General features: G+C 46.1%; 1 long non-coding RNA gene across 1 annotated transcript in view; it reads left to right on the top strand.

Annotated features, from left to right (window-relative positions):
- Nucleotides 1-9,966, top strand: part of LOC117665885 (uncharacterized) — a 32,469-nt gene that overhangs the window by 2,115 nt on the left and 20,388 nt on the right. The gene's annotated exons all lie outside the window — the stretch shown is intronic.

Below are 9,966 nucleotides of genomic sequence, written 5' to 3'. Positions count from 1 at the left end.
TCAATCAAATGATTCTCCATCCTTTTCGATTACATATTACCATGAAGATGTAGGGGAAGGGACTTTTGTTGGGAAGGAGCAAGTCGATTCTTGACCTGCATTCGGATATACATGAGTTCAGATTCTCTTTTTGCTTTCCTGTAGGTTTCTGATAGATGGAAATTCGATAAGTTTGGAAAGCAAGTTGGATATCTTCCTTGCTTTTTCGTGAACCTCTGGGTAGTTAAAACCATGTGCTTTCAGGACATTCTTTAAAGGTTAGGGTTGACAAAGCAGTATTATTTTACTGGTAAAACCAGTAGAACATGTACTGTCACAAATCCAGTATTTTTCCGGTACAGAGAAGTAGTGAAAGTCAAATTATATTTTTTACAATCCTAGGAACATAGTAATTTATGAATCAAAGTGTTATGTACAAAATGACTTATCAATAAAAATAGCTTTTTAGAATATTCCTTCCTAGAAAATTCCATTTTAGAATAGGCTAATACAACTTGGATCAAAATGAAAATTACTATTGTAGCAGATCTATTGAGAAGTGACTTGTATTACTTTTCTTGAAATTTTGTGAATGGAAGCAAGTGAAACTCATAGATACCTGTAACATTAGATACTGTATTGGCATGGAATGAGAAACCCAAATCTCTGCTTTGTCTTGCCAATAGTTCATAAACTTGGTAATGTATAACAATGATTCCCATAAATGCAGTGTTAATACAGCACTTTAAAATGCACTAGCATGCACTGTTTTCAGAGTGTCACATGTGCATTTTCTCTTGTGGTATTTCTATAATTTCTCATTTTTGCAAATATTGCTGTTTTCTAAGTTCATAGAATCCTAGTTGGCTGTAATATTCATCAGTTTTGTACATAGATATTCACAATTGCCCTGTGTCAGACAACCACAATTTAAACAGAAGGGACAATGTGTTTAATTAGTATGCTGAAAATGGATACAGATTCATTGGCTCAGTCTTTAAAAGCTATGTGCCATTTTAATGCAAAGTGCTAAGGCAGAACTGTAAATTTCATTTAGCTCCAAATTCTATTTTGCATTATACTCGTTGCATGAAATCACACAACAGTATATTATGTATGCATATAACCCTGCCTTTATATAAGAAATACAAAAGTCAAACAAAAAAGAGCAACAGGGAGAGTGGCTATTTAGGAGGGACTACAAACAAGTAGGTGAAGATTGAACATCATAATGTAGACACTGATTTTTGATAATTAAAGAAGTAAATAAAGAAACAAAAAGTCCAAATAAGAGCAGTCTTCTGTAACTTCCTATCAAATGTGGGTCTGAGAGTCAGACCTGACTTGCTTTATTAGATGCCATAGGAACAGTATCCCCTTTTAAAGTAAGAAAGTCCCTATGGGCTGGACTTTCCCAGCCCATAGGGAGCTGCATGCAGCCTTTTTTGCAGCAACCAAGATCAATTTAAAATGTTGAAGTGTTTTTTTTAATTTTGTCTACAATTTTTTGTCTTTGAATTTTTTTTTCTCTTGCTCACCAGGTATTATGTTAGGAACCCACTTTTAGACCATGGTCTTACCCACTGTCAGAGTGATCCCACTGCCTGTTTAACATGGCTCTCAGTCAGTAATACTGTGACTTTTAACTACTCTACTAAAAGATGGCCTATTCCCTTTGTTTCTAAAGGAAATCAACCTTGACTGTCCTTTGGAAGGCAGATGCTGAAGTTGAAGCTCAAATACTTTGGCCACAAATGAGAAGAGAGGACTCATTGGAAAAACCCCTGATGTTGGGAAAGATTGAAGGCAAAAGAGGAAAGGGACAGCAGAGCATGAGATAATTACATATTTTCCAGCCCTCTGCTCCTGCAATCCACCTCTGGGTTCTCTTCTTCCTCGCTTCCTATTGACTGGGTGATTCTTTTTAACTGTCTCTCCGTGCTGTGGCCACGCCCACCTTCCCATGATGCACCAGTCTTTTCACTCAGTCGCTGACTGACTGGTGTGCTTTTCTCTTCGTGCTCATTTTTTGGAGAATTTAGCAGTTTGCGTTAGGTTTTTTATTTATTTTTCTTAGTAATTTTTCTCTGATCGGTGAGAGCCTCTCTTGGTGAGCTGCGCGGCGCGAGATAGGTGCCCGGGGAGCCGGCACGTCCTCCGCCCGGGGGTTTCGCATTTCTGACAGCAGCTCAGGTTACCGGCCCTTCGGGGCGGTTCCCTCCCTTATTTCTAGCCGCCGGTGTGGAGCGCGGGGGTTTGCGATTGCCGCATCTCCTCCCCCACACCAATTTTCTGCACGTTATTTTTGGGCTCTCTTAGGGCGGCTCCGGAGTGCTCCGCAAGGTTTGCCCTGCGGCCTCTGACGTACTATTCAACTTCTCACAGCTGCGATCCATTTGTCAGCCTTTCAAAGTTGCCGCTCGGGGCTTCAGGCGCCCAGGCAGAGTCGGAGACTTCGCTCCAGCCCGCAGCCTCGTGGAGAGTGTCGGCTGCTGCGGCGGTGAGATTGTGCTGACGCCCGTCCCTCGGGCGGCGTCCAGCGAAGCTTGCCCTTGATCCCTATTTAGACGCGAGTTCCAGCCGCCTGTGTTGCCGCCATTTCTGAACGGCCCAAGGCCGCCATTTTGTCACAGTTTTCCTGGCAGCGATTTGGCGGGCGCCATTTTGAACGGCAAAGTCGCCCTTTAAAGGCCGTTTTTTTCCTGGGTCACCCTCTCTCTAAGCCACATAGCAGTTGGGGTGTACGCCTGCTTGTCAGCCTGCCCAGTTAAGTGGACCAGCTGTCTGTTGTCCCACTAATTTTATTGGAGCCTGGACAGTATTTATTAATTCCCTGTGACATCGCGTCCAGCCTTTGTTTTTTTCCTGGCGGAGGTAGCTTTGGCTGGGCTGCTTCGGCCACCCTCGCAGTTAAAGAGGGCTAAGTGTATATAGTTCAGCTTGTGTTTGGATATATATATTTTAAAAAAAAAAAAAAAAAAAAAAGAAGAAAAAGAAGTTAAATATTATAAAAGTTATTTTTTATTATTACATTTTTATATATATATAAAAAAAAAAAACACACGGTTGGTTATATTTAATCTTATTAGTCATGGCAGATGCCTTTTTTTCCTCTGATGAGGAGCGTGAGCCCAGCCCCCCTAGGGCTCCACCCAAGCACAAGTCCAAATCTCGTAGCGGAGCCGTGTCTGCTCCTGAGGACTCACGCCAGCCTAAATCATCGGCAGCGGCGGATAAGGACGCACAACGACGTCACAGGGCTCTGGAGCGCCAATATGACAAGGCCAGGCAGGCCATTTTGGCCTCTGTTTTTCCGACTGGCCAGAATCCACCACCTTTGGCGCCTGCGTCTGGCGGGGCCCAGGCGCCTGATCCACCACAGCCAGGTACTTCGGGACAGCTGTCAAAAAGGGTTCAATCTCGTTGCCTGATGTTTCATCGGTGGGCTTGTCCAACCCCACTCCTCCTCCTGCTTCTCGCCCTGAGGCAACTTTCACACCAACCGCCGCTGGTCTTCGCGGGGCTGATGGACAATTATTGCATCCCCAGATGGACTTGCAGTTCTTGCTGTCTAACGCCTTGTCTTCAATTTTGGCCGCGGGAATCCAGCAACCATCCTTGCCTCTTGTACAGATGGCCCCCCATCAGGTGCCACAACCTCCTATGGCACCGACTCCGAGGCCTTCTCACCTTTTGGCGCCTGATTCTTCGGAGGAATCCGATCAGGGGGAGAATGTTGTGGAGGATTTAGAATTTTCAGAGGACGAGGGTCTCGCTCCTGATGTTCCTGCCTTTACGGGGCTGTTCAGGCCTTCATTGTTTAAATCTCTCCTACATAAGGCTCGTCAGGTCACTAACATGTCTGCCTCTGCGCCTGCAACATCTGAGACTGCGTCCGTGTCGAACCCCCACGAAGCCTTGTTCTCCTCTTCCAAGCCGGGCAGGGACTTCATTCCCTGTCCTCAACTTTTTTCTGACGTCCTTCAATCTCCTTGGTCTCAACCAGCGTCGTCTACGGGCCCCAATAGCATTGACAAGAAATTATATTGTGCGGCACCAGACTTGGACGCTATGCTGTCTTTGCCCGTGGTGGACACACCCATTGCCAACCTGTGTTCCTCGTCTTTGCTGTCAACAGACGCGCTGGACGGCCTTAAATCGGAGGACAAGAAGTCTGAGCTTTCCTTTCGTAAGGAACATCAAGCCCTGGCGTGGGCTATTAAGACCGCGACCGCTACATCCTTTTTTAACCGGGCAACTCTGCTTTGGTTGCGGCAGCTTCAGGACAGACTACCACCTGAAGACACACGCCTCCACCAGGACATAAACAAAATTGTGGCGGCCACAGAATATTCGGCCGATGCATCTTTGAATTCTGTGAAGTTTACATCCAGGGCATTGGCCTCGTCTATTACGTCCCGTCGTTTATTTTGGCTTAGGAACTGGAAGGCCGACGCCAAGGCCAAATGGCGTTTGGCAGCGGCACCCTACAAGGCTCCGAATCTGTTCGGCTCCGCCCTAGATCCTGTCCTTATCGAGGATAAGGATAAGAGGAAGATTATGCCAACTTCCTCATATCGCAGACCTGAACGACGCTATACGCCCTACTATCAAAGGCAATCCTTTCGGGCGACATCGGGGTCAGGGGGCGCCTATTCGCAACGTTCGCAATTCTTCGGCCCCGACCGTTCCTCTGATCGCCAGCGGTTTCGTGACAGAACCAGGAACCCCGCTGTCTCCAAGCGCCCTTTTCGAGGATCCGGATACCGACAATTCCGCAGGGGGAAATGACTGCGGGACTCAGGATCCCATTGGAGGTCGTCTGCAGCTTTTCCACCATCAATGGGAGCAGTCGACCACGGACTCTTGGATCCTTCACACAGTGTCTTCGGGCCTGTCGATCGAGTTCCTGGGATGTCCTCCTTCTCGCCACATTTGCTGCCCTGCGCCACGTTCTCCCGAACTGGGTCACTTACTACAAGAACAGGTCCTCCACCTACTCAGCATCAAGGCGATAGAGAGGGTCCCGCCAGAACAACATGGCTTGGGATTCTATTCGACACTTTTTCTCGTTCCGAAACATTCCGGGGGCTATCGAGCCATTTTGAACTTGAAACAACTAAACCTGTTCATTTGCTACCGCAGATTCAAGATGCACTCCCTGGGGTCCATCTTGGGGGGGGGTTCGTCGTGGCGACCTCCTTCAATCGGTCGACCTCAGGGAGGCATATCTGCATGTCCCAGTGTCTCCTTCACACAGGAAGTTTCTGCGCTTTCAAATTGGGGACGATCATTATCAATATTGCGCAATGCCCTTTGGTTTATCCTCCGCCCCAAGAATCTTCACAAAATTAGTGGCTGTAGTGGCGGCGTCACTCCGAAAGATCCCGGTGCGGGTACTCTGTTACCTCGACGACATCCTGGTGTTGTCATCGTCCAGGAGTCAGGCAGCTCGAGACCTTCATCTTGTCGTCATGGCCTTCCAGAATCACGGATTCTCCATAAATTTTCCCAAGAGTCACCTTTACCCGTCCACATCACTGCTGCACTTGGGGGCGGTGATAGATTCTATTCGGGGCCAGGTTTTTCTATCGCCAGACAGGATCTCAAGTCTTCAAGACCTGATTCGTCAAGTTCTGTCTCATCGCTCCGTCCCCCTTCTCCAGCTGTCACGACTGCTGGGGAAGATGGTGTCGTGCTTCTCAATTGTTCCATGGGCACGACGTCACGCGAGGCCACTGCAATGGTTTCTGCTCCCTTACCAGCGCTCAGGACGCAGCGATTCCCTTCACAAAGTATACCTTCCACCCCAACTTCGGCTGTCGTTTCGGTGGTGGATGGGAGAAGCCGTGAGCAAGGGCTCGCACTTTCTGATTCAACACAGAATGACTCTAACCTCGGATGCCAGCCTTCGCGGCTGGGGAGCCCACCTCCAATATCAGGTGGTGCAGGGTCGTTGGTCCGTTCCAGAAAGAGGCCACAACATCAATCTGTTGGAACTCAGAGCAATCCGCCTGGCCCTCCAACATTTTCAATCTCAGTTGGAGGGTCACCACGTCCTTGTGCTCACGGACAACATTGCAGCCAAGGCCCATGTAAACAAAGAAGGCGGGACTCATTCGAGGTCTCTGATGTTAGAAGCGGAGAGTCTATTCCGGTGGGCGGAACGCCACCTTCTTTCCTTGAGAGCCGATCACATCTCCGGCGTAGACAACGTGCGAGCAGACTGGCTAAGCAGACAAAGTCTCGATCACTCGGAATGGCAGCTGCATCCGCGGCTCTTTCACGAAGCCATCCTTCTATTCGGCACGCCTATCGTGGACTTGTTCGCCAGTCCGTCGAATGCTCAACTTCCACTATATGTGACTCGTTACCCTTGCCAGTCGGCGATGGATCACGATGCGCTGCGATGCCGCTGGCCCCAGGGGCTTTTGTACGCCTTTCCCCCAATTCCCTTGATTCCTCAGGTAATTCGGAGGCTCTTGGAGGAAAGGGCCGAATTGATCCTGGTGGCTCCCAACTGGCCTCGTCGACAGTGGTACGCAGATCTTGTGGCCTTATCGTCTCGTCCACCATGGCTGATTCCACGAGACCGCATCGCCCTACGCCAAGGGGTCATCGACCACCCAGAGCCAGAATGGCTCCAATTGGCCGTTTGGCGTTTGAGCGGCTTATATTGCGAAAGGACCGACTGCCCGACTCCGTCATAAGTACGATTCAAGCTTCTCGTAGGCCGTCAACTTCACGGATATACGACTCTTCCTGGAGGGCGTTCTGTCGCTGGTGTGCGGCCAACCTGGTGGACCCTACTTCAGCCCAGATAGAGGACGTGCTGTGTTTTCTTCAATCCGGCTTAGACAAAGGGTTGTCACCATCTACCCTTCGTCGTCAGACGGCTGCATTATCTACGGTTATTCGGTGCCCCCCATACTCGTCTTTGTCTATGCATCCGTTACTTAAGGGATTTCTTCATGGAGCAGTAAATCTATGCCCACCTGTCGTTCATAGGTACCCGACCTGGGACCTTTCTCTTGTTCTTCAGACCTTGATGTACCCTCCTTTTGAACCTTTGGGGTCTATTCCTTTAAAGTTTTTGTCTTTCAAGTTGACTTTTCTTTTGGCGATCACTTCGGCCAGAAGGGTGTCTGAGCTTTCCGCCTTATCGATTAGAAAAGATCTCTGTATTTTTCAACCTAATACAGTAATACTACGTTTGGACCCAGCATTCTTACCTAAAGTGAACTCATATTTTCATCGGGCTCAGGAGCTTATCCTTCCGGATTTTTGCCCGTCGCCGAAACATCAACGCGAAAAAGACTGGCATACCCTTGATGTGCGTAGGGCTCTACGTCGTTATATTCGCAGGACTGAATCCATCCGTAAAACTGAAGCTCTTCTGGTGTCGTTTCATCCACCTTCCTTGGGCCAAAAGATCTCTTCATCCACAGTGGGCAGGTGGATTAAGACATGCATAGCTACAGCTTACAAACAACGTTCTCGTCCTGTGCCGCGTCGCATCTTACCTCACTCTACTCGTAGTGCGGCAGCGTCGGCCGCCTGGGCTACGCAGGCTTCAGTTTCAGACATATGCCGGGCCGCTACTTGGTCTTCGGTGACACCCTTCATCAGACATTACCGAATTGATACGTATGCTTCGGCCGAAGCATCTTTTGGGCGACGTGTTCTCCAAAGTGTTCTTGAGGTCCAGGAGGCTGAGTCCAAGTAGTTTTTCCCGCCCTGGGATTTGAACTTTGGTATATCCCAGAGGTGGATTGCAGGAGCAGAGGGCTGGAAAACGAACGTTGTCTTACCTGAACGTTCCTTTTCAGCTCTCTGCGACTGCAATCCACACCCGCCCTGTTGATTTCTGATTTCTTGTGTTTTTACGGGTTCCAGAGTTTTGAAGTTTATATGGCTTGTTCTGAGATTTTGATTTGCCTACTAGGTGGTCACGCCTTCGTTCAAAGACTGGTGCATCATGGGAAGGTGGGCGTGGCCACAGCACGGAGAGACAGTTAAAAAGAATCACCCAGTCAATAGGAAGCGAGGAAGAAGAGAACCCAGAGGTGGATTGCAGTCGCAGAGAGCTGAAAAGGAACGTTCAGGTAAGACAACGTTCGGTTTCATCCATGCAATGGGCATGAGTTTGGGCAGACTCAGGAAGACAGTAGAAGACTGGGGGGCCTGGTATGCTATGGTTCATGGGGTCGCATGACTTAGTGACCGAATAACAACCATTCCCTTTGTAAAAGTTACTTTAATAAAACATAGTAAAATTACAAGTAGTCCTTCACTTACTACTGTTCATTTAACAACAGTTCAACTTTACAATGCCTTATGACTCATCCTCAGACTTACGACAATTTCACCATCCGCAGCGTCATTTGATTGCAATCTGGGTGCTTGGCAACTGGCTTGCATTTACAACAGTTGCAGTGACTTGCAGTCATGTGAACCCAATTTGTGACATTGCCAGCCAGCTTCTAGCAAGCAAAGCCAATTGAGGATGTCAGATTTACTTAAGGACCACTTGATTCACTTATTAACCCCTAATTTGCTTACTGACTGGTAATTAAGGTTGTATAAATGGTAGTAGAATTGGGCCTGATCATACGATGGCTCATTTAATGATTACATCATTAGTGACCAAAATTTTGGTCTCAGTTTTGGTAGTAAGTGAAGGAGTACCTATACTGATCTAATGTGTAGCCTTTTCTGGAGGCAATTCACAATATTAGATGCATCTTAAGTTGCAATGTTTGTTTGTTTGTTTGTTTATTAAACTTCTTAACCACCATCTCCCTCAGAGGGACTCTGGACAGTGGGCATGTATTGAAGTGGGCTGTTATATACAAAAACGTAAGTAATAATAAATTTATCTCTAAAATACCACAATTGTCTTTTGTTTTTCACAGTTAAAAAAAAATACCAGTGTGGTTACTTCTTCCTTTAATCAAATTAAATGTAAAATGATTATTATTTGACAGATTTTTGTATGAACCCTATTTTAAATGTCGTTTTAAAACATTTGTGTATTTAATTTACATGTAATTTAAAATAGGCCACAGAATCATGAGAAACAACTAGCTAACGTATATTTAAAAACCTAATACAGAAGAAAAGGCTATGGGAAGGAAATGCAGAAAAAGATGTTCCCCTTTTTCTATTTTATTTTTTTACCCACGAGTATATCTGCATTTCTCTCTTCATTATCTCCTTTTTAATAACATCCATAAAATTATCTCATTGCCACAGCATTCCTGCAATTTTATATTCTCTCTTACTGAATGTCTATGGAGATTCTTTTTCTGAATGCTTCCGTTCTCCAACTGAACACTTTACAATCTAAAATGTATTAATCCAAATTGCACCAGCCACTATTTAGACTTCAAACTAATTCAAAAATTGAGACATGGAAGCACTTATGAAGCTGTGTTTTACAAGAGCTGCTAACACAGTTTTTCTTTTCTAAAGCTACCTGTTTCCACAATTTTTTCCATGCGTATTAATTTATGGTTACAGTTATTCAGTCAAAAAGACTTAAAATGGATTTCAAAAATTTGAAATCACAGGCAGACACTCTAGGCACCTCAAAAGAGAAAAGGGGATGGAGAAGGAAAAAGCAGAGAACTGAGATTTGGATACCAATTAATAAAGCAATATACTTCCCATACTGACAACGTGGAATAGGAACAGTTCTGAAAAATCATTGGTTGACTAGCTCTGACCCCAAAGCAACAATTAATGAAGTTATTTACCAGAATTGCTTGACAGTGAGATGGCCAGCATATAAATGTAATAAATGAATTAATGAATAATCTTGCTTCTCATCCATCTCTTTTTGCTGCAGGCTGATAACACAGTTCATGATCTATAGTTAGTGTTACAAGTATAGTTACAAGTATAGCAACAGCAGCAGCCTTCCTGGCTAGAAATTCCTATCAAGATCAGTGCATATACCATGCACCCTACGTTTCTTGATTTAAA

The sequence above is a fragment of the Pantherophis guttatus genome, chromosome 1, assembly GCF_059756535.1.
Source record: "Pantherophis guttatus breed Tessera chromosome 1, ASM5975653v1, whole genome shotgun sequence".
Classification (NCBI taxonomy): Eukaryota; Metazoa; Chordata; class Lepidosauria; order Squamata; family Colubridae; genus Pantherophis; species Pantherophis guttatus.
The sequence above is the reverse complement of the archived record's forward strand: the minus strand, read 5'-3'. Positions and strand labels throughout refer to the sequence as shown.